Source organism: Macaca fascicularis, chromosome 6 (genome assembly GCF_037993035.2).
Source record: "Macaca fascicularis isolate 582-1 chromosome 6, T2T-MFA8v1.1".
Classification (NCBI taxonomy): Eukaryota; Metazoa; Chordata; class Mammalia; order Primates; family Cercopithecidae; genus Macaca; species Macaca fascicularis.
The window spans coordinates 168,062,690-168,088,129 of NC_088380.1; the positions used below are offsets into that span (position 1 = coordinate 168,062,690).

The 25,440-nt window shown below is 37.1% G+C and overlaps 1 protein-coding gene across 2 annotated transcripts in view; it reads right to left on the reverse strand.

Moving 5' to 3' along the window:
• GABRB2 (gamma-aminobutyric acid type A receptor subunit beta2) overlaps window positions 1-25,440 on the reverse strand; it is a 263,966-nt gene that overhangs the window by 6,269 nt on the left and 232,257 nt on the right. The window lies entirely within an intron of this gene.

Sequence of the window (25,440 nt, forward strand, 5' to 3'; positions counted from 1 at the left end):
TTCATTAGTTCTTCTTAGGGTGTGCAGAGAAATCGAAGACATGGCACCTTTTGAAGAATTTATAGTCTTGATATGAACACATACAAATTAAACTGTGCTAGGCATGCAACAGTGTTAGGAAACTAATTACTGAATTGTGCTCACAAAAGTAGCCTAATTATAGATGAATTAATAATAAAACCAGAACTAAAAATAGTGGGTAACTATCAAGTACTTGCCATTTATGTCAGGCATTTTTTGGGGTACAATTTCATCTAATTGATGTTTCTTAAAACTCCCCGTTATGAGATGTCACCTTAAATTTGTGATGTCCATATAAACAGGGTAAAGAAATAGTGCTGAAGAATACAAATGCAGGAGGACCTATGTGACTCATCAAAGTAACCACAGTATTCAGAATAAGAAGGAATTCAAAAGTAGGAGCATAACAGTCAGATCCACCGTTGTTGGGGAGGACTGAGAAGAGGAAAGGGAAGAGGATAGGATTAGAGAGGAAGCAACAAGCCTGCAGCTGACTGTGCTCAATTGAATTCTGGGCCTCAGGAGTACAATTAGTTGGCTATGCAGATAGTCAATTCATCTCTCTTGGATAATTTCTTCTTGCAAAGCTAGAAGCAAAGGATAAATAGATATCATGATTTCCAAACATTAAATTATTATATAACGTTCTTTCTTGTGTTAAGAAGGGAAGATTTGTATGCCTTATTTTTAAGAGGCCTCAAATGCTACAGATAATAAAACCTAGACGGAACAAGTTTTTATTAACAAGAGAGTATATTTATTTTGGTGGATAATCAAGATATACCAATTACCAGTAAAGTTTCTGAAATTATAAGGAAAAAAATGGCCAGTGATAGGCTCTGATGATATATGGAAACAAGGCATATAACCAAACACTTAATTGGAAGATACAATGCTCTAAGCTTCATGAATTATGCAGAAGGTAAAAAAGAATGTTGCTAAGATTATATATTAACAATTAACTTTCAACTGTGGTTTAATGGCCATGTATTATAAATTCAAATCTAAAATCTTTTGAGAAATAAAAGCTATAAAATACGCTGGAACATAATAATTGACCAATTAATCTCTGCCTACTGATCAGACACTCTGCATGTTTACTTTATGGTATCATTTTGCTTAGAGGAAATACTAAACAAATATATTATTAAAATGAATTGTAAAAGTTTATATGATTTGGAAACAAAGCTGAATAAATGTTATAAAAGATCTGCCAAGGAAGGGTCAGGTAATGGCTTTAATGAGGACTTCCTTGACCTACAGAAGGAAGCAACATTTAAAGGTTTCTGTTAAGTACCAGTGCTTTGCAGCAACTGATTCACTGAATGCTCACAACATACCTTGGAAACGGCATTTTTTCCCAGAGGTTATAGGTGAGAGCCTTCACCAAATTTTCTCAAAGCCACATAGTTACTAAATGATGGAGCTGGAATTGAAATGTTGACCATTACAGTCCAAATGCTGGGAGTGGGGAGTCCTTTCCAACACTTAAGGAAAGTAAACCTGATGGAAATGGGACACCCATCCTTCACTGTTATTTCAACAGTATGCTTGTTTTCTCTTCTTCTCTGGGTTGTTAACTGTTCCTTTAGTGACTTGGAAAATAACTTAATTTGCACAATTTCTTTGGCCACTATGCATGATGTTCAGAAATTTCCCTTCTTTAACCACTGGGATATTTGCTTCTCTATTGAGCAATTATAATAAGGAGAGTTACAAGTTGACACCAGATCTGGCTGAGTTCAAACTATAAAATAGCAATAACGATCATAATAAAAACTATTGGCAGCTATGGGTTACTATTAAGGGAAACTTGCTTAAAGCTTAAAACAAATTATTTTTGAGTTATTGATTTAATCTTAGTGGGTTTCTGTTTCACTATCCAAATTTAAGAGTTGAATTAGGTAATCCATAAAGTTCTATTAGTTACGTATTTTTTTAATTCATGAATTAAAAAAAAATTGATTGAACATCCAATATGTGTTTGGTCCTATGCCAAGTATCACAGATACAGTGGTGAGAAAGACGGAATTGCTGCTGCATTCTAGTGCGAATAAGTCTCCAAAAAGAATACTGGGGTTGGAGTCAGAGTCAAAAGACTGTAGTTGTGACTCTTCTATTTGTTATTTTTGACCTGGAAAAAAATTACCTAATCCTTTGAATCTAGTTTCTTCTGTGGACTAAGAATAGGATTCGGGAAGACTAACTGAAATAAGATATGTGAAGAAAAACTTGGAAAAACTAAAGCACCAGGCAAAGTTGATTATTATGACAAGCCATAGATGAAGTTTATTTACTTACTGGTTCCACTGACATGGCAAAAAACCCACAAATAATTATACCTAAAAGAAAATTAAGTATGTTTGCTCTTGTGGTGTATATGTATGAGTGATGAACTTTCTGTAGGTAAAAATCATCTCAGACTTACTGGAGATCTTCACAGACTGAAGTGGGAGGGTGGTGGGGTAGGGAATGTGGAGTGTATTAAACACCTGTATCAATTTATGAAGTGCAGCTACTCCTTAGTGTCTTTCAAATCATTAGAATACTTCAACTTAAAATAGACTGCTTATTTTAATTTTTATTATTATACATTAAGTTCTGGGATACATGTGCAGAATGTGCACGTTTGTTACATAGGTATACATGTGCCATGGTGGTTTGCTGTACCCATCAACCCCTCATCTACATTAGGTATTTCTCCTAATGCTATCCCTCCCCTACTCCCCAACCCCCTGACAGGCCTTGGTGTGTGATGTTCCCTTCCCTGTGTTCTCATTGTTCAACTCCCACTTACGAGTGAGAACATGCAGTGTTTGGTTTTCTATTCCTATGTTAGTTTGCTGAGATGAAGGTTTCCAGCTTCATCCACGTCATTGCAAGGGACATGGCGAACTCATCCTTTTTTATGGCTGTATAATATTCCATGGTATATATGTATCACATTTTCTTTATCAAGTCTATCATTGATTGGCATTTGGGTTGGTTCCAATTCTTTGCTATTGTGAATAGTGCAGCAATAAACATATGCATGCATGTGTCTTTATAGTAGAATGATTTATATTTTTTGGGCATATGCCCGGTAATGGGATTGTTGGGTCAAATGGTATTCCTGGCTGTAGATCCTTGAAGAATCATCACACTGTCTTCCACAGTGGTTGAACTAATTTACACTCTCACCAACAGTGTAAAAGTGTTCCTATTTCTCTGCTTCCTCTCCAGCATCTGTTGTTTCCTGACTTTTTAATGATTGCCATTCTAACCGGCGTGAGATGGTGTCTCATTGTGGTTTTGATTCACATTTCTCTAATGACCAGGGATGATGAGCTTTTTTTCATGTTTGTTGGCTGTATAAATGTCTTCTTTTGAGAAGTGTCTGTTCATATCCTTTATCCACCTTTTGATGGAGTTGTTTTTTTCCTGTAAATTTGTTTAAGTTCCTTATAGATTCTGGATATTAGCCATTTGTCAGATGAATAGATTACCAACATTTTCTGCCATTCTGTAGGTTGCCTGTTCACTCTGATGAAAGTTTCTTTTGCTGTGCAGAAGCTCTTTCATTTAATTAGATCCCATTTGTCGATTTTGGTTTTTGTTGCCATTGCTTTTGGTGTTTTAGTCATGAAGTCTCTGCCTGTGCCTATATCATTTACTTTATTTCTGTCTTCCCCACCATACTATACTTCTTGATGAAGAGAGACACAAAATCTGCCTCACTTATTATTGTATCCCCAAACATCTGGCATGGCACCTGGCACATAGCAGATGCTCAATAAGTAAATATCGATTAATGGAATTAATTTTGTGAACTCTCAGTAACTCACTCACCTCTTTGTGAGTCATCAGTAAGATGGGTTTAACTTTGCAACACCAGCCTAAAGACTGGAACTTCCGGGACCACCTCTTGAGTTCCTTCCCTGCTCTAAGGCTTCTGCGTTTATTTATACAGGTCTCTTGCTACAGCAGCATGCTCAGGTACCTGAGATCTGTAAACTGTATTTCCCACAGTGCTACTTCCATATCGTATGCTCTTTTCTAACCCTAGAGAAGGGAACTTGGTGAGTACAACTAGAAGCCATAACAAACCATTTTACATATTGACCTCTTTCAGTTATCCCAGTATCTCTGTGGGGCAGGCACTGATCTCGTGTGTGGAATATAAGACACAGAGAGGTTAAGAAACTTAGTACCAGTTTGCGTACTGAATAGGTGGCAGAGCAAGAAGGAGAATCAGCTATTTTTACACTTTTTCATGCTGAGGCATAGCAGGTGCCCAGCTAATCCCTGTAGCATTCCATAGCTCATAAAATAAGGCATTCTCAGTGCATGGTAGGAGCAGTCAACTGGAGGGGCATGGCGTGCTTACAAAACTTTCCTTAATGAGGGGTGGATAAGAGTGTCTAGAGTTAAATATGTCGCTAAATTTCAGAGTCCTGCTAACTGCAGCACTTGCAAGTAAAGAGAATAGACATCTGTGCTTTGCCTGTTCATCAAGCACCAGGCACTCCCCTTTCCGTCTGGGAAACCACCACTTCCCCTTTCTCAGTTTCTGGGTGTCTGCTGTGGGTGTAGGCCAATCAGAGCCAGTCTGACACCATAATTGGCTCAGTGGTGGGCACATGACCTTTTCTGAGCCAATGGCATGCCTTCAGATGGGAATAGCAGAGTAAAAACTCTCAAATATTCCCCCTGGATCTGCACCTAGAAGTGAGTGGCCTCAAATTAACAGAATCTACTGAGAGATGGTTCAACTGTAAGAGCAGATCCTAATTTGGAAAGAAGCCAACACTAAAATAAAGAGCCCATGACCTATTAGTGCTTTGTGTCTATATCTGGATACCTGACTTGCTGATACTAAGCAAGACAGTATATTATCTTCCCTCCTTTCCCTGTCCCTTCCTCTTTTTCTCTCTCCCTCCCTCCCTCTTCCTCCTCTTCCTCTTCATTCTTATTCATCTTTCTCACCTGCTCCCTTCTCTCTTTCTTTCTTAAGCCAGTATTACTTAGTTTTTCTGTTATTTGCATTCCAAAGAATCCTAACAGATATAATTCATCTCATTTAAATATCTCCACACCTCTACAAGACAGTATAGGTAGGGCAGGACAGAAATTAGAGGGATTTAATTTATAATAAAAAATTTGTAAAATTCAAATGATCTTTTAACTAGGAAAATCTATTACAATAATACCATCTTCAGTATGCAGAACAGTGTTGGGTTTCAATGTTTTAGGCTAGGACCTGAAGAACTTAGCTGCTGCTGAATTTTAGTGGCTGACTGCTAAACTGGCTTCATTTCCCTTTCTTTCCCTTGTCTTGTTTATTGTTCTTCTTTTCACTTCAAAAGGTGTGAGCTGTGTTGGGTGCAAAATTACAAGGTCAAGAGCAAAGGTACAGGAGATTGACAGGGTTTTTGACATTTTTGACATGTGTTTTAAAGGGTAAAAGTGGAGAAAGCCTGCAGGTAAACTACCCATAAGTTTATTGAATTATAATCTCTTTTACTGTTTATATAAAAGAAAAAAATGACTTTACACATCTGGATGTGAAATTCAATAGCAATTATCATTCCTTTTTCCCCTTTGAAATATCTGCTTTCATAAGGTACTTTCTATTTTTAATTTTTACTTTTTTGGAGGCCTACTATACACAGCAGAACAGCAGCAGAACAGGATAGAGTCCCATTTGACAGGGCAGGAAACTGAAGTTCAGAAAAATGAACTGAATTACCTAAAATCTTATGACAAATAAGTCGTAGAACACTGTAACAATTCTGGGTCGTTGATGCTTATCTTAATACAATAATATTCCATGCTGCCTCCAGCCTGTCTTAAAATCAATCAGGGAAGCCTGACTCAGGTACTGGTTTGGTGAGGGATGGTCTATTACAGTGCTTCCCACACTTGAATACATATCACACTACTCTGGAGGCCTTGTTAAAACAGGTCTGGTCTCGACTCCCAGGACTCCCGAGTGAGTAAACCTGGAATGAATCTCAGTAATCTGCATTTCTAACAAGTTCCCAGGTGATGCTGGGATGCTGGCTTGGTGTCCACGCTTGGAAAACTGCTAGTCTATTGGACAGAATGACATCAAATAAAGGAGGAGCAGAGGCCAGAAAAGTAATACACAAGCTGGAGACTGACCACAGTCCACACCACCAAGCTGAAAAGCAGCTTTCATAGACAGAGAACAAATTATGCAGCTTCCATTAATTGAGTATTTACTGGAGGCAGGCATTGTATTAAAGGTTCTAAACAACTATCCTATTTAATGCTGATCTTGAAAATCCTATAAACAGGATTATTAATACTCCAATTCCAAAAATGAGGAGGTTGAGAATTAGGGATAGTTAGCAATTTGCCCGGAGTTACACAGTAAGTAATGGAGTTGGCATTTAACCTGTTTGTTCCAAGGTTTCTGTTCCCAATTACCAAACTAAAGAACTGCATTCTCAAGACTTTCCTCAATTATGAGTTCTGTCTTGGTGTGCCTTCTCTGTACCAGGCTATATTTAGGGGACTCAATTTTAGCAAATGGAAGGCATAGTAATGGTCACATGAAATTAGCTAATCCTTAAAATCGAGTTTCCACACCAGCCCTTTTAGACTTGCCCAAATGGATTTCCTAATTATTTTTCTCTTCACTTGAGCAGTGGAGACACAAGAGAAATCAGTAAACTTTCCTCTTTCTTCTTCTTCTTTTTTTTTTTTTTCCCATTAGGACATTAACGAAAGACAATTTCCCTTTAACCAATCAGAAGGACTATGTGGCAATCTCTGTTGCCCTGGAAAATGTAGAAAAATATTTATCAAATTATTCTGTCTGGGCATTTTTGCCTATTCAAGGGGCTATGGGAATTTTGTTGTTAGTAGTTGAAACAAGAGAGAGGAGGAAGCAAAAGTAAATGAAAGGCAGGAGAGGGAAGAGGTAGACTGGTGAATAAGCTGCCATTCTCTGCAGATAAATTGCCTTTACAAGGAGCTATGCTGCAGGCCTTGCTTCAGTAGGAGGCTCCCTACCATCTGCTTTCTAGTCTAGCTTTAACTCCCAAGTCCATTCCTGACAAAGTTTTTTGAAGAGGCTCTATTAAGCAGGCCAATGCCAACAAAGAAGTCTCCTGCTTCCAATTCAACTGTCTACTCTGGAAATCATGCTTTCTCTGGAGTTATTGTGCTTATCAATCAAGAAACAAGTGCTGACATTTTGAGATGGACTGATTTATTTGCACTAACATCCCAGAGCCTTCTCCAAATGATTCTGTGAATGAGGGCAGTTTGTACACCAACTGAATCAGCTGTTCTGTTGGTTGACAAATGGACTTCCCTGGTGTCTTGAATTATTTTCCAGACTGACCCATGTGATGATGGTTCTAACAACCATCGTGTTAAATGTTTTAGATTAAGAAGTTTGCTTTCCCCTCTTCCTATGTCTATCCTAACATTTTTCATGACAAGGAAAGAAACATGCTTGGTTAATAGAGTTCATTTTGCTTAAAATCTATTGTATTAAACCCTGAAGAGAGGGCCTTATTTTTACATAATAATCAGTTAATTCTAAGTTTGGTTTAGGTTTGCTGCTTCCCTTCCTGCAACCTTCTTCACAGTAGTAATATACTCTGGAGAGATGACCTTGTGATAGTCTATAGTCACATACAGAAAAACAACTCAAAGCCCTCAATAACTTAACAACATCACACGCTTACCTTGCGAAGGTGAAATGGGACTATCTGAAATCCAGGTTCACCAGTCATATCATCAAGAGAAGAGTGAGAAATTGTAAAAATCCAAGGAATCCTAACTGTGAAATTTCCAGTTACTGTGACTTGTGTGTGGGTAGAGGAGACGGTGTTTTATCTTCCATGAAATGGCACTGTGACCCGAGTGACTTGAAATGCTTAAGCAATGGACTGTTAATCCCCTGGGAATATCCAAAGCAGTCTTTCCAAAAATAACACTCCGAGACTACCTACCATGCACTTAGTGTTTTAAGAGGTCAAAGAAAGTTCACTCAATCAGAATATGAAATGCAAATTCTATGAGAGCAAGGGAAGGCCAACATCTTTGACTCTTCAAATCTCTGTGCCAATGAAAATGGAGAAATGCCAACAAAAATTGGGAGTTTGGAACTGGAAAGTAAACAGGAAATACTGCTAAAATACCCAGGTAGTTTCATTACAGTAATTTTTAATAAAAAATGGTGGAAATGAGTGAGGATTCTTTCTACTCTGCCTTTTTAACTTCTATTATGCAATGATAAAGTTAAATTTTACAACCAGACTATGAGAATGGAGTTAGTACTACCAGCATTTTATAACAGCCCTTCCCATCAAAACACAGAAATTTATGGCTTGTTCAAAGCTAGTTAAGTTGTAAAACAATAATTTAAACTTACGTTTATGGATTCAAACCTATGCTTTTTCCACTGTTTTCAAAATATGATGAAAAGATACTTATGAAGTGGACACTGTTGGCTCTGAAATATGATGCTATCTAGTTGTTGTTGTTTTGATTCTTAAATTTTAAATTCTAATGAGTAAGCCACCTGAATGCCTATCTTCAAGTTTCCTTGGTAAACAAAACCTTTGTTAAAGAATCATGTTAATGAATTCAGTCTTTATGGATCGGGGACCTATGTCATCTTCTACTTCCAACACAAAATAATTAATCTGATCAAGTGGGTAAATCAAGTGAACATGTGTAGCTTTACACTGCTGTTTCAAGTGATGATGGTTTTAGAGGAAGTAAGAGGCAGACATGTGGAGCAGAAAGAGAAGAGTAAGATTTTACTCTTCAAAAGATCCCAGAAGATACAGATAATTAATTAATCTGCATTAATTGTAAGGTGAGAAGACCTTCGAAAGCATGAGCTGCCAAGAGAACTGACACCCTTTTGCCTTTTGGTCCTTCTCAAAGGGGTTCCTACCTCTGTCAAAATCCACAACGAAGTGAAAATAACACTAACCTCAGAGATGAGCGCAGGTTCTAATCCCATGTTACTGTCTCTGGGCCTCAGTGTTCTTTATCTAGGTGGGCTTGGGGAATCCTTTGCTAACTCCCTCTCCCAGTTTCAATCCTCTAACTCTAAGTTCAACAAATTCGTGTTTCCTTTATGATGGGAAACATGTGGGCAGGGACTGTGTCTTGCTGCTTGAGTATCCCTAAAGCTGACCAGTACAGTTGGTACAAAGTAAGTATTCAAAACAAAACTTGCTAAATTGAATTACTGAGAGGGTTAGAATAAGTCTGGGATCACACATTCAAATAAGGCTAGGGAGGTCATATAAGAATGTGAAGCAGGTGTAGTGGAGATTTGGGAAAAGTTCACCCTGCAGTGAACTGGACTAAAAAACAAAAGCCCTTCTGAAGGCCATTTAAATTCCAAACTTTAAATATTATGGTGGCCAAAATCACATCTTGGTCTAAGGGTTTAGCCCACAGGCTGCTGCATCAAATTCCTTTTCAATTTAATTTATTAAAGATTTGCCTTCCACTTCCATTTAATATACAATTACCAACTGCCTTTAAAACATGTATGGCATAATAGAAGAATGAAGGTTAAGAAAAATTTGCCTGGCAAAAATCTCGTAGTCTTGTAGGTTCCTTGCTGCGATCGTGATCCAGTGCTAGTATTTCTTTTCCTCACTGTGTAGGCCTTGCTGTGGCAACTTCTGTAGTAACCCTTTGAATTAGAAAATCTTGAGGAGCCTGCCTAATTTTTTGCAGCTTGGTATCTTCCATTTCTTTTACTCTCACAGCATCAAATTCATTTCTTTTGGAAAATGGTTCCTTTCTACATATCTGTTAATTTATGTGGAACGCATTAAAAATGGGAAATAAACTATAGATTACCGATTTTTTTTTTAAGAATAATATTCAGGTTGAGATAGGAGGATGAATGTTAAATTTTGGGGCGAGAAGAGTACATTCAAATTATTACATTTAATATTATTAAAGCTCAATTAATAAAATGAATGATGAATTGAGTAATTTCTTTTAGAAGGCTAGAATTATTTCTGGGTACCTCTTATTATAAAGTATAGGCTACTAGTTTCAATTAAGGTTCAAAGTAGGGATTCATCTTCATTGTATGGGGAAAAAGATTGGGATCAGATTGAAAATATCTGAAGAAGGAAAAAGGGAAGAAAACTATATTTATGATATATCAATTTTAACAGACATTTCTTTCATTCAAAGAAGGCATTGGCTTCAAATTATTATGAACCCTCAGAAAGTGCAGAATGAAGTTAAGTTTTGCAATGAGCTTACATAAGCTCCAAATCTTATTTTTGACAAGTTTCAGGGAGGTAGGAATGAGAATCTGCCTACCCAATCCTGATAACTCAAAGAAGTTTTACACCTGTGAGCTTACATCCTGACAGGTGAAGGCTTGCTCTAGTTTAATTTTCATCTAGCTTATTGACTCAACTCCCAACCTGGAGAGAGACAATTGATCTAATCTTTTCATTAGCTGGTTCACACAACTCAAAAGCATTATGGGTGATGACTTGCTAAAGATTTTTGTACACACCATCTACCTAGTAATCCATAGTATCCCAATCCATTTTTAAATAACACCATAGAGAACATTTGTTTTGGTTTCTTTCCACAAGACTGGAGACAGTCCAGTCCGTCAACCATTTCTAATACACAGGAATAAAGGCAGTGGGGAGAACAGTCAAACATGAGGAGAAAAGGAGCTATGTTTTTCTTTCCCTGGGATTATACATATTGTCAGTGATGATGACAGTGCACATCACTAAGAGGTAAAAGGGGTGGCTGACAGCCATACTCCTTTCCCCTTTATAATCTTCCAAAATCTCTGACAGTGAGTAGTAAATGTGAAAGTGGATCATGTTAAATTTCAAGATTTACTGACAGGTCATGACTGACTTAAAGGTTGTCATCCAAATCTTCCCAGGTCGTTGGAGGTCTCATGGTTCTCTCTCGTTCATGAGTTTTGAAACTGACGTCAATCTTGTCTCAAAAAGTAATGAGGATGGGCTTGGACATACAAAACCAGTCACTGCCTCAGTTCTGGGCAAGAGGGAAATCATAACCTGCCTCTAGTTTTCTGTTGGAAGCAGAGAAGCCAAGGTTTGGTTTCTGTCCCCCCGAGGCAAGGCACTAATGTTTGAATCCTTTTAAAAATCTGACAACTCTTTCCCCCTGGAAGATATTGACCAAAAAAGAGAATTTCTAAGCTCAGAGACTTCACAAACCCCATCTGGACTATAAGAAGTTCTACTCAGATGTATCAGAGACATTTTTTCCATATATTCCTACTCCTACCTCCTCTTATTTTTTGTTTATTTGGCCAAGAAGCCAGAAAGCTGACCTAATGCAAACCTTATGGCAGGACTCCCAGTGAACACAGAACAAAAGGTTAACAGAGAAGCAGCAGCCTTCTTTTTCATAGGTGTGTGGGGAACATAGCCAGTGGACTTTGCTTCTACAGATTCCGAGTTACATTTGGTTCTTGAATAGCAGGGGGCACGAGCGTAGTGCCAAAATAGCGATCTTGAACAGAGATGAGTTGGATGGGGAGGATACATGGAATCTCATGGATTACTGAATCCTGTGAGAAAAAGTTTTGATACACGTTTAATGCTCAACTAGCACTGGATCTAGTAGCTGTGCTTAAAACAATCAGAAGCACTGAGGGGAACTGACTCAGCACTAATTAATAAAACATGATGTCATCAAAATAACTCAGTGTACGCTGGTAAGCCTGTGCTCACCGTGTACAGCAAAAGCCAAATAACTCATGCTAAAGTGAGTGTGATTATGGAACAAATGTCTTTATAACAAATATGTATGGCAAATAACTAATTGAAAAAGCATTTATAAGCTACAGTCAAATTCTTACTAGCATATGGTTGATGCTAAATAATATGAATCTATCTGAATAGAACCAAGGGATTTCTAATATTTGCTGCATCATATAATTGAGAGGACGATGATCCTTCCTCTTCCTTCTTCACCACCACACAGCCCCCATCTTTCAGACCTCAGTTCAAATTCTTTTTTTCATGAGGGAGTCTTTCCTGATCTTCCCTTATCTGATCAGATGCCCCATTATAGCAATGTAGGTACTTCCTTCACTGCTCCTATTTCCATTTATAATTATATATTACTTCTAAAGGAATTTGTTTAAGCTGTGTCTTCACATTAGAATGTGGTCACTGCGAGAGCAAGGCACATATTTGGTAAGGACTCAATAAATATCTGCTGAAATAAAAGGTAATAATACCATTAGCCGGCATTTAGTGGCCATGTACACACTATATTCCGGGCACCTGTTAATAGGACTCTACATGTGCCTATATTCCTCATCACAATCCTATGCAGTAGGTACACGAACTAACTCTCATAGCATAGATGAACAAACAGATTCTGAAAGATTAAATCACTTGCTAAAAGTAGCACAAGGAGTAGAGATCTAAGATTTGTACCTAGACAGTAATTTTGAGAACTCATCCTTGAGACTGATGCTACACTGCCTCCTTGGACTTTTTATATGTCCTCTTAAAACAATGAAACTTCCTATTATTTTGATGTGAAGACATTTAGGAAATAGGAACATCCACTATGTAGCTGTAGGAACAGTGACAAGCACAGAGGACAGGAGCAGTGGACAAAACAGACAGAGATTATGGCCTGAGCACAGAAAGGTGGAGGCTAAAGGTGGCCTTGGGCCTTCATAAGGGTAGGGTCAGAGGGAACACAGAGCTGTCGGGCCTATGGATAGTAAGGGGAAGTTAGAGGAAGCCCCTATGTCTGCATCCGCACAACAACTCAAGGCATCTTATCTTTTCCCTCTGGACACATTCTGTTAACTTTACAATTTTCTGATTATATATTTTAGGAAGAGCTACTGAAACAAGAGGGTCCCATGTTAGAATAATCTTACCTCTGGACTGCACAAACTCTTAAGGTGACCCTGTAAAAATTCACATTTTTGAGGGGGCGGTAAAGCAGTCATATCATATTTAAGAATATGAGCACTGAAGCTGGGCTATCAGGCTAAAAGCTGACTGGGTGAAAGTCAAGGTCACAGAACTGTGATCTATGTGAGATCCTTAACCTTTCTAAGCCTCAGTTTCTTCAATTGTAAAAACAGGCAAAGTACTATCGTTTTATTACACTATTGTGAGAATTAAATGAGATAACTCACATAAAGTGATGAATCTGATAAACTGAAGGAAAAGTAACTTTAATTATTATAGAAGAAGGCAGGGAGGAATTGTGCTTGTGTTATGCAATAATCAGGAGAGGTTTGGAATGGTAAACCAATTCTTTACTCAAACAGCTATGTTGTGACAGAGGGCAACAGAGCAGCTGCTCAACTTCTCTTTACAAAGCAAATGAATGCATCAATACAGATGTGCTTCTCTTTGTTACAGCCCTCTGGCAGGGAGCTTCCTTTAGGTCTGTGGTTGTATAATCATCTAGTTTCGGTGTCAAGAAATTATCTAAAGTTGAGACCTTATATTCACAAGCCTAAGGAAAGAGATTGAATAATGATGTTTCTTTCTGATGCTTAATTTGGAGATCTTGTTTGATTTTGTATCCTCATAGTGGGCAGAGGCAAGAGATAACTGAAAATACGTCATTTTGTTATCTTCCACCAGGGTCAGTCAGAGTTTGGGAAGGGAGTGCTTGTAGTCATCAGCAGAACTAAGCTTTCAGGTTTATTTCAGGCTTCACTTACTGATGAGAAGTAAGTCTCTTTTTCTCCCAATTAAATGCATCTATAAAGAGAGTTTCATTAAGATGATAATGTTAATATAAAATCACATTTTGTAGATGGTCTTTTGAAAGTAGCATCCTGAATTCCCGCGTAGATAAGACCATTTATACAGTTTCTAAAGTCTCGAAGACATGAGGTTTGGAATCGACTTTGAATGCTAGCTCCTCTGCTGATTAGCTATGTGACCTTGGGCATGTTCCATTGCTTAGCTGAGCCTTCATCTCTTCATCTTTCAAATGAAGTTCTATGACCTAATCTTAAAATGAGCAAATGTTATTTGTAGGGATGTTTTAAGACTGAGAAAAAAATCACATTCTTTTTGGTGAGATAAGATAGTTAAGGAGCCTACTCTCATGTCTGACACACATGGGGGTAGGTGTTAGAAGTTTTTTTAGATGTGTAACAAAAGGTACCCATTGCTATTGATACTTGCAACTTTAAACTTCTCTACCTGAGAGAGAATTTATAAATTCATTGATTTATATAGACAGGTAAGACTAATTCTTTATATTTTCTCTCTAGCTTCTCACAGTGTATGTTGTAGTTGAATCAATCCCATTCGTGGCGACAATAGTTGAGACTGACCCCGTGTTTAGGTGCAGGCCTGATTGTTTTAAGTCAGTCTTGGTACCTCCCCTCCCTTGCCAAAGATTGGTTCAGGAATGGGAAAGACTATATCAACTGAGCCAATGAAATGAAAAGAGAAAAACATTCCATGCTAATGGATAGGAAGAATCAATATCATTAAAATAGCCATACTGCCCATAAGCAACTTATAGATTCAATGGTATGCATATTTAAGTACCATGGATATTCTTCACAGAACTAGAAAAAACTATTCATATAGAACCAGATTCCTAAAGTACCGAAAAAGAGCCCAAATAGCCAAGGCAATCCTAAGCAAAAAGAACAAAGCTGGAGGTATCACTCTACCCAACTTCAAATTATGCTATAAGGCTACAGTAACCAAAACAGCATGGTACTGGTACAAGAACGGACACATATACCAATGGAATAGAGGACCCAGAAATAAGAACACACACCTACAACTATCTAATCTTCTACAAACCTGACAAAAACAAGCAATGGGGAAAGGAATCCTATTCAATAAATGTTGCTAGGATAACTGGCTAGCCATATGCAGATGATTGAAACTGAACACCTTCCTTACACTACATACAAAAATTAACTCAAGATGGATTAAAGACTTAAATATAAAACCTAAAACGATAAACACCTGGAAAACAACCTAGGCAATACAATTCAGGACATAGGCACAGGCAAAGACTTCATGACGAAGACACCAAAAGCAGTAACAACAGCAGCAAAGATTGACAAATGAGGTGTGATTAAACTAAAGAGCTCCTGCACAGCAAACAAAACTATCAACAGAGTAAACAACCTATAGAATGAGAGAACATTTTTTTAAACAATGTATCTGGCAAGGGTTTAATATCCAGCATCTATAAGAAATTTAGGAAAATTTACAAGACAAAAATAAGCAACTCTATCAAAAAGTGGGCAAAGTACACGAACAGACACTTTTCAAAAGAAGACATACATATGGCCAAAAATCATATGAAAAAAAGCTTAACATCACTGATCATTGGAGAAATGCAAATCAAAACCATGATGAGATACCATCTCACACCAGTCAGAATGATTATTATTAAAAAGTCAAAAAACAACAAATGCTGATGAAGTTGTGGAGAAAAAGGAATGCTTATACGCTATTGAAGAGAGTGTAAATTAGTTCAACCATTGTGGAAGACAGTGTGGCGATTTCCCAAAGACCTCAAGACAGAAATATCACTTGACCCAGCAATCCTATTACTAGGTATATACCCACATTAATAAAATTTTTTCTATTATAAAGACATATGTACATGCATGTTCATTGCAGCACTATTCACAACAGCAAAGACATAAAATCAACCTAAATGCTCATCAGTGATAGACTAAATTTTTTTTTAAAAGTGGTACATATATACTCTAGAATATTATGCAGCCATAAAAAAGAAAAATATTATATTCTTTGCAGGGACATGAATGGAGCTGGAGGCCATTATCCTTAGCAAACTAATGCAGGAACAGAAAATCAAATGCTACATGTTCTCATTTATAAGTGGGAGCTAAATAATGAGAACACATGGACACATTGAGGGGAACAACACACACACTAGGGCCTTCTAGAGGATGGAGGGTGGGAGAAGGGAGAGGATCAGGAAAAATAACTAATGGGTACTAGGCTTAATACCTGGGTGATCAAATAATCTGTACGACAAACCCCCATGACACAAGCTTACCTATGTAACAAACCTTCACATGTACCCCAGAACTTAAAATAAAAGTTAAATAATAGAGAAATGAAAGGAAAGGTTTCTTGAAGGCTTTGTATAAAAATAAATCTCCATCTCTCTTAGATATAAATGGAGAAACATGAAGCCTTATTGCTACTGGAAGCCACCTTATCTCAGAACAAGAAATCATTAACAAGATTTCTGGCTAGCTTGTTTGTTTCTGTCTCTCTCTTTCTTCACATGCCTATGCATGATTTTTCATAGGCCAGATACATTAAAGGTGAGTGGAAAATTAGAAGAGCCTCATTATCACAAATTCAAAATTGCAATCATTTTAGTTAAAATTCAACCTAGGACTATGGCGCACACACACACACAGATTTTTAATATTGATGGGTGCAGCACACCAACATGGCACAAGTATACATATGTAACAAACCTGCACGTTATGCACATGTACCCTAGAACTTAAAGTATAATCATAATAAAAAATAAATAAATTAAAAAAAATCTTTTTCAAAAAATAATAACCTTCAAAGAAAGTTTAAAGTTATTCTACAGCGTTTTTAACAAAAATGCCCTCATGTAAGTCCCTTATGTTTTGTCTAACTGCTTTCATATCTTTGATCTCCTTGCCATTTACACCATTAGAATATATTTGATATACCAGGCATGGACTTCCTCATCTCATGGATAATAAAACTAAAGATCCAGATAAATTTTTTTTTCCACAAAGGTGCAGAGCTTTTCAGAGACTTAGCTAGGCTGAGTAACCCTGGCTTCTTGAATTCAAATTGGATTCTATGGCTGCCAATAATAGAACTGAAGAAAGATATTTTAAAACAGCTTCACACGCAATCTGTGATTCAAATGTGCAACTCAGAAAGAGAAATCTAGATTTATATTCCAGCTTTATTTAGTTCTAGTTCTACCACTAACTTGCTTATGTGACCCTGAGCAAGTCACTGAAATTTCTGGGTTTCAGTTTCTGTATGTGAAAGCGAAAGAGCATCTTCAGGTAGGTTTCCTGCTCTTAAACCTGTGGTAGGCACTGCTAATTGACCAGTTGGTTTCAGATTCAACTACTGAATCCTCAGTGTAGTTCTCAAGGCAGCAACCAAGAGTCATGCTGAGTTGGTACTTCAGGTGTAACTCATTTACATTTCCTAGGATGGATCTCTGCTATTTAGTTTAGTCCACAGATCAGTCACTTTGGCATCTCTGGGAAGTTTGTTAAAAATGCAGAATCTCAAGCCTTACCCTAGACCTACTGAGTAAGAATCTGTATTACCATAAGACCCCTAGGTAATTTTTATGCATGTTAAAGATGAAAAAGCACTGGACTAGATAATATCTTAGATCCCTTAAAGTTATAAAAGTCAATGACTATAGGATTTATAAAACAGGTGTTATGGGGAGGAATTTTCCAAGAACTTTGAAGTGTTACGGGGAGGAATTTTCCAAGAACTTTGAATAGCTCTCCAAGTCTGCTAAATGGTCTTCATCTATTTGGTGTAGGGTAGAAGAGTTAATCTGTAATGTGTGTGTGTGTGTGTGCGCTCCCCTTTCAGAATGCTAAATCAATGTCAACCAAGGTACTGACTATACCCTCAGGGGAGTCTAAGATGCAGAGGGAACTATGAGTTCACCTCAGGCAGGGATGCCTCATACAGCTGCAGTCTGGTGGTTTCTGTGAGTTTGGCCAATTACACGGTGAATTACCCCAGTGAGTATTTGTCAAATGCACCATCCGCTCTCACTCCTCAACTCTCTTGTTAGAATTGCTGTTAATTTGACACAGCCCTGTCAAATATCTCTCTCTTTCATTCTAATACCAAATTACTCTTGGCTCTGAAATCTGAAGATGACGGCAGACAGTGAAAGTTGCTAACTTTATAAAACATAAGCTGCAAGTTGAGTTGGGAAATTACAAAAATTATAAATTTAGAAAGATAAGAAGGAAGATCAACCCCAGCTGACAATCCGATGCTTTGCCAAAGACTAAAATCTCAGCTAGACTCTGGGTCAAATATTGAAAACTATCAAAACAGAACAAAACAAAACAAAACAAAACAAAAACCTGGGTTCAAATCCCAGGTTTGCCAGTAACTATCAGTGTGAATGAATACGTTACTTTTCCCTGGGCCTCAGCTTTTTCACGTCAGTTAAATTAGAGCACATCAGTAAAATTGAGAGTATATCACCTAGTGAACCGACAAGATTTAAAGTTTTGTGAGCATCGAGTCATTTTGGAAATTTGCCGAAATATGTATTATTAGGCAATCAGAAATTCTGATTCAGCAAATCCAGGGATGAGGGACTTTACATTCATAGATTGTTGATTCTGATGTTACAGTCTGAGAGTGACCCTCTCTATAAAGTGCTGTTATGGGGCAGTGGACAGTAAGAGATAACCAGAGCACCTGGCCAGCTCCTGGCTTTATGTAAGCTCTTGGTAAACGCTAGCTTCTGGAACACATCATTAGCAGTCCAGATAGTGGAAGTGGCTTGCTCAATTTTACACTGTGGGTAGGAGAAGGGATAGAACCTTTTCTACTGCACCAGAATGGTTTCCTGTGTGCCAGTATTTTTCAGATCAGCTATGTTGGAACAATGCCAGGGACTGAGGAACGATGCAGGTCAAGCTGTTATGTCCTGTCAAGTCAAGGAATGAGAAGCAGTGCTGCAGAATGAGCAGGCTGTACTGGAGGCCTGGAATAGAGTCCAGTGTTTGTTACATAACTGCTCTGTGACCTTAGACTAGTAACTCCCTCCTCTGGGTATCAGTCTTTTCATTTACAAAATGATAGAACCCTTTAAACGTCTTTCCAGGGTTAAATTACTGTAATTCTGCGGTAGACACATCGTGGTTGGACTGAGCAGCTCTTTGCGCCCCTCCCCACTACGTTTTTCTTGACGTGGAATGTACCTTTTACTGTGTGAATCTTTCCCTCAACATGCGTCTGAAGAAAACACCTCGGTCCTCTGAAACTCAGCAGCACATATTATCTGTACCATAGACCATTCATTCCGATTACTGATTCAAAAAACACCACCGAGACAGTGGACTGACTGTGCCGTTAGACTGAGAGCCAATGCTACTGAATTTAGAAACAGATCTTAGGAAATGGGAGAAGTCAGAGGTCTGCCCTTGTGAACACTTTCCTGGTAGGTATCAACTTCAAAGTTTCCACCTCCCAAATGGCAGCTGCTGTTCCAAGCACTTCCCCTGTGCTTCTTCATGTGATCCTTAAGAAATCTTTCCGGGGTGGAACTGTAAGCCCCCTTTTACAAATGAGGGAACTGGGGCTCTGAGAGCTTCCCTATCCTCACATAGTGATTAATGGACAGTCTTGGGGCTTAGATTCTGGGCTGTCTCCAATCCATAATCAAATAGGTTTGATTATGTTTAAGACTGCCCGTACTCTTAACTGTTGGCTTGGTCTCCAGGAGCCGTGGTTTAATAAATATTTGCTGATCAACACATTTGTGATATGCCTCCCAAACTTTCTTTGTGAGAAATGCTTTGTGTTATACTGCAGCTGGCTATGTCAGGGGAGCAACGTGCAGTTGAAAGGCTCTCACGGGAATGCAGCCCACGTCTGTGGCTTCAGAGACCAACATTCTCCACTAAACAACTGAAATCAACAATCCCGGATCCCGGACTAAGGAAATCTGAAATCCTCTGTCACATGTGAGGACTCAGTATTATAGTGTGCTTTCAAGGTGACAGCTGGGGTTAGCAGGCTTGCCCTCTCACGGCTCATCGATGCTTAATCTGAGCCCTCTTTAGGGAGCCACAGTAGGTACCCTCTGACTCAAGGTAGGATGCCTGCTTTAGTGCCCTTGAAACTAGTCCAACTTCCAGACGTTCTCTGCAGTAGAAGCTAGCAGAAGTGTTGAGAGGCAAAGAGACAGCTTGTTTATTGCTCAGGGAGATTTCAGGATTATGTCAGGTCCATTTTTGTTACGTCTCCCTAGGTGTCCTTTGCCAAAACTAAATAAGCATCAAGTAATCTTGCAAACCTCTTCTCAGCAGAGGCCATACGAAGTTCCTAATTTCTACAGGAGAACAAGACTTGCTGGAGGTATTATACTTGTTTTGACAAAATAATTGACTATTAATAATAAAATGTTGATCAAGAATTAATGCCAGCCCTTGATTCCGGAACAAAGCTGTTCATGGAAAAGTTTCTCTCTCCCCCGTTTTCTTGCCTTCTTGCTTCCTTCCTCCCTTTGTTCTTTACCTCTCTCCTTCCTTCCTCTTCTTTCAATAAGTAGTCCATAATCTTTCCAGAATTTTCTCAGTGAGAACTACTTTCATGATACCAGAATTTCCTAGGATTTGCTATCAATATATTGACAGATAAAAAAGGAAAGAAGGAAATAAATTAAAGGTTAATAATATATGTAAGCCTCATCCTAACTTTGGGGGCTTTAAAAAGGTAATCTTTAAGATTGAAAACTATTGCACATTTTTCCTTAAAGGCTATGTTAATAATCTACTAGAGGTGGGTTTGGCTTCTGGAAGTGATCTAGTAATATCGTAGAAGTATGTTAGTGTTATTGTGTTTCAAATTCTAGAATAAAAATTGGGCATAAAAATAGGCAAAATATTACTGCATGCTTTGAAAAAAACACACAGCGTTACATATAAACTTTTTGTGATTTATTATATTTGGTTTAGTGCTGAGCTAGGTATTCTGACAGAATAAATATATTTACAAAATTTAACTCATTGATTGTGATTCTCATGCTTGGAAGAAACCCAGTTGAAAGAAAATTAGTCATAGTTAAGTCTTTCACTCTTTGCAGGGCAGGAGATGTCCAGGTTCACTGAATCAGGTGGGATTTAGAGAGAAACTGACTGCATTAATAAAATACTTGGCAGGAAGATTCAAGGCCTTTGGTCCTGGGAGCCTGTTTCATCAATGACTTCCTAGGTGTTTGTTTTCATTTTCTCATCTATAAAATGGGGATTATATCTACCTTCTGTGTATCTAGTGATAATTGAGATAAATGAAAACTGTATCAGGACACGTTATTATTATAATCTAATGTTTCTGACTGCTTGGTTATTTATTACTTTACAACGTACGAAATATATAATTTTCATTCTAATTTATCTAGGGTAAGAAGCATCCTTTTATGGATTTTTAAATTATCATTTGTTATAGATACATAGTAATTATACATATTTATGGTGTACATGTGATATCTTGATACTTACAATGTGTAATCATCAAATCACAGAAATTAGTGTATCAACCACCTCAAACATGTATCGTTTCTTTGTGTCGAGAACATTTTAGGTCTTCTTGCTAGTTCGAAATATACAAAAAATCTTTATAGCTGCGTCATTTTTAGGACAGAAATCACGTCCAAAGTACTTTAAATTGTAGCTAACACAAGGGATTATTTTATAATATTGTTTTCTATAGACATTTTTCATATTTCCAAAAGGAAACTTGTTAAAGAAAATAGGTTTCAAGTAACAATAAGATGTATACTCTGTGTAAGTGTATATAAATTGCACATTAATTAACACTCATTTGTAGTAGAAATAAATGAAAGTAGGTTTAATTGAAAGGAGGTAATGAGACTAATGAAATTCAGGCAAGGAAACAATGAGTATTTTAGAGCTATGTAATTTTGAGGTTACTCGATGAGATCTTGGTGATCACATCCTTATTTTTTGACAGAGGTTGACATTTCCAATATCACATATACGGCTCCTCAGAGTTGAGACCTGAAGCCTGAGACTCCTGAACCTCAGTCTGCTGCACTGAGGTAGATGATTAATTTGTCTCCATGAGGACCCATGTCTGCAGAGCCATGAGCAGCGTTGCTACAGGTACATCCAAGATTGGAAACAAAATATTAGAGGTGCCTTTGGCTAAACATGTCACTGGAATCTTGACTCTCTGGTGACAGCATTTCAAGAAAGGCAGTCAGCATGGGTTTGCCTACACCCAGGATAGGGCAGTTACTGTTCAGGCTTAACTATTCTTTCTTTTTGTTTATTTTTACTTTCCTTCCTCCTTTACTTCTTTCCTCTTTTTCTATTCCTTGCCTTTTTTCCTTTCTTTCTTTGTTTCTCTCTCTCATTTATTTATTCATTCATTCTTTCTTTTTTGACATAGAGTCTCACTCTGTCGCCCAGGCTGGAGTGCAGTGGTGCAATCTTGGCTCACTGCAAACAACCTCCACCTCCCGGGTTCAAGCAATTCTCCTGCCTCAGCCTCCTGAGAAGCTAGGATTACAGGTGCCTGTCACCACACCTGGCTAATTTTTGTATTTTTAGCAGAGATGGGATTTCACCATGTTGTCCAGGCTGGTCTTGAATTTCTAACTTCAGGTGATCCACCTGCCTCGGCCTCCCAAAGTGCTGGGATTACAAGTGTGAGCCCTTTCATTCTTACTTGACAGCAATAATCATTAGAAATCACTAGAAACATTTAATGTGCTATTTATACGGTGTTGCAATTATCTTGTGTTATTCCAGTTAAAGGCTATACAAATTGGAAAAAGCAGGAATTTTGTTTTTGCGTGGTTTGTATGTGTGTGGCAGGTGAGTGTGTGTGTGTGCATGAGATAGAAAAAAACAACAACGTAATGAAAAGATCATACTGGCAAGTCAGGCGAGAATATGCACACAGACACACGCTCACACACTTTTGTATTTTAAAAGTGATATATACTAGTAGTAACAATTACTTAATGAGTACAGGGTATGTTATTTGGGTGATGGATAACCCCAAAGCCCTGGCTTGACCATTATTAAAATTATGGATGTAGCAAAATTGCATCTGTGCTCCACAAATTTATACAAATGAAACAAAAACAAACACTTTAGAAAGATATAAAGAGAAAAACAGAAGTGCCCCTACCATCCCAACCCATGTTCCAAATGTAACCACTGGGGAAAATATTCTAAAATAAGTAAATGATGCTTGTGTTACTCGTTTTACTCCTGGAAAAATATAAAGTTGATCATTCTTGCGCTAACAGTAACTCATCATTCAAGATGCATTAAATGCAAAACATGAAACAATAAATTAGCTATTTTAAAAGTCTCAGAAAAATTTAGAAGACCATATGCTTAACCTAGCATTCCAAGAGGAATTTAGCTATTCCAGAAAACTTACAGATTATAATAGAATAAGTACATGGACAATTTAAAAATTAAAAACTTTTCATAGCATGAATGAGAGCTTGGGGAAAAATATCTGAAATACATATATTAATAAATGTTAATATTTTATTATACCTAGAACTCTTGAAACTGAAAACAAAAAAGCCCTTAACAAAAATGGGTGAGAATAAGAATAGGCAATTTACAGGGGAGCCAATTCAAACTGCATATGAATGTATGAAAAAATGCTCAATATTTTAAGAAATACGATAAATACAAGTTAAAATAACAAGATTATACCCATTATAAACTGCAAAGAGCAATCAATAATCAGTGCTGCTGAAGGGAAAGTGAGAAAGAAGGGTCTTAGAGATGCGTAAATCGTTATAATATATATATGAAAAACCGTTGCAAAGTACTGCTGGTGTTTTTTCTCAGGAAGATTGGGATTCAGAGAGTTTTACTTTCTTACATTTTTAACTATTATGTAAATGAAAACAACCATGTGCTTTAAAAAATGTAAGTGGAAAGAAAAAAATATGATCACTGTAAAAGGAAAAGATTTATCTGATAAGATTGGTAAGAGAGAGAGAAAATATATATAGAGAGAAATTAAATATTTTTGCAAGGTTAAGAATACTATCATTCTTTATTTATAGAGTCTGAATTTTCTGCCATGTTTTATCTAATCTATGTTTATTAAAACATTTATACATGATTTTTTGCCTTTTATGTATTTTTTCCTATTTTTAGAAAAAATATTTCAATCTTTGACTTATCTAAAATTTAATTTGGAGAAAGGGGTAGGTTAGATATATGGTATTGCATTTAAATACTCCCAAATTGTCGCTCACTGTTTACTGAATAATTCACAGATTTCCAATGATGTGAAATTATATTTTTATTAAGAACTTAAATTTGTTATGCTTCTAAGTTAATTTATGTTTCCTTCACATAGAGAACATTGGGCCAGTGCTATATTACATTCACGGCTGTGATTTTATCAGTCACTGAAACTTCTAGTGCAAAAATCTTCTCTAAAATTTTTCACTTTCTGGATTCCTCACATACATACTTTTCTTTCAAATAAACTTTAGAGTTCTTGGGTCAAATTTCTAAAATAAACCACCAAGGAAATAAAATCAAAATGACATTACACAAAGTTCATAGAATACTTTAGAAAAAACTCATCTCATAAATTTTACCTTTTAAAAATACTTTAAAAAAACACAAAGTTTCTTTTATTAAAATCTTATTACTGGGAAAAGGGCTCTTTTCTTCCCTTCCATTACATATTTGTTATTGTTTATATATTCTCCATATAGGAACAAAGTTGTGGGAACTTCCCAAACTCCTCATATTGTTTCTAAGTCTTTCCCAGTTAATTCCCTTTAATTTTGTTTGAATAAATTGTTGCTCTTGTTTGAGAGTAAAATTATTTCTTATCTTTTTCCAATATTCCTTACTTTCCCTAAGGTGATTTTATTAGCTAGTTTTTTTTTTTTTTTAATTAAACAATAGTGGTGATGGTGGGCATCCATTTCTCATTCTAGCCTGAACTGTTCCATCGTAAGCCAAGAGGCAAGAGTCAGAGTTTTTCATAAGACAGGTAGATAAAGAGAAATAAAGAGAGAGACCCAGGTAAGGAAGCATTCTTCACTTTCTAATTTCCTAAGAGATTTTAAATTTATAACCAAGAAAGAATACTAAATTTTTGTTAATTTTTGTTAATGTCCTTTTTGGTATCTATGGAAACGGTATAATATAAAAATATAATAAATATATTTTATATACATATATATAAAGTTTTTCACCCTTTCAACTCATCTATATGGAAAATATTGCCCTTATGATCTGAAATAGCACTCTGTGGTTATGATGTAGTTTGCTTTCTGTATTTTGTGGATTTTAGTTGAAAAATTAATTTCAAAAAATTTTCCCCACTAATGTTCACCAGTGAAGTGGATCCATTGTTTCCTTCACATACTTTTGTTTTTGAAATATAGTTTTGGTACCTTATTTATGGTATGTGACCATCTAAATCATTTGGAAGTTTTTCTTTCTCTTTGCTATTATTTACAATATTTTATTTATTTATTTATTTTTACTTATTTATTTATTTTGAGACGGAGTCTCACTCTGTCGCCCAGGCTGGAGTGCAGTGGCCGGATCTCAGCTCACTGCAAGCTCCGCCTCCCGGGTTTACGCCGTTCTCCTGCCTCAGCCTCCCGAGT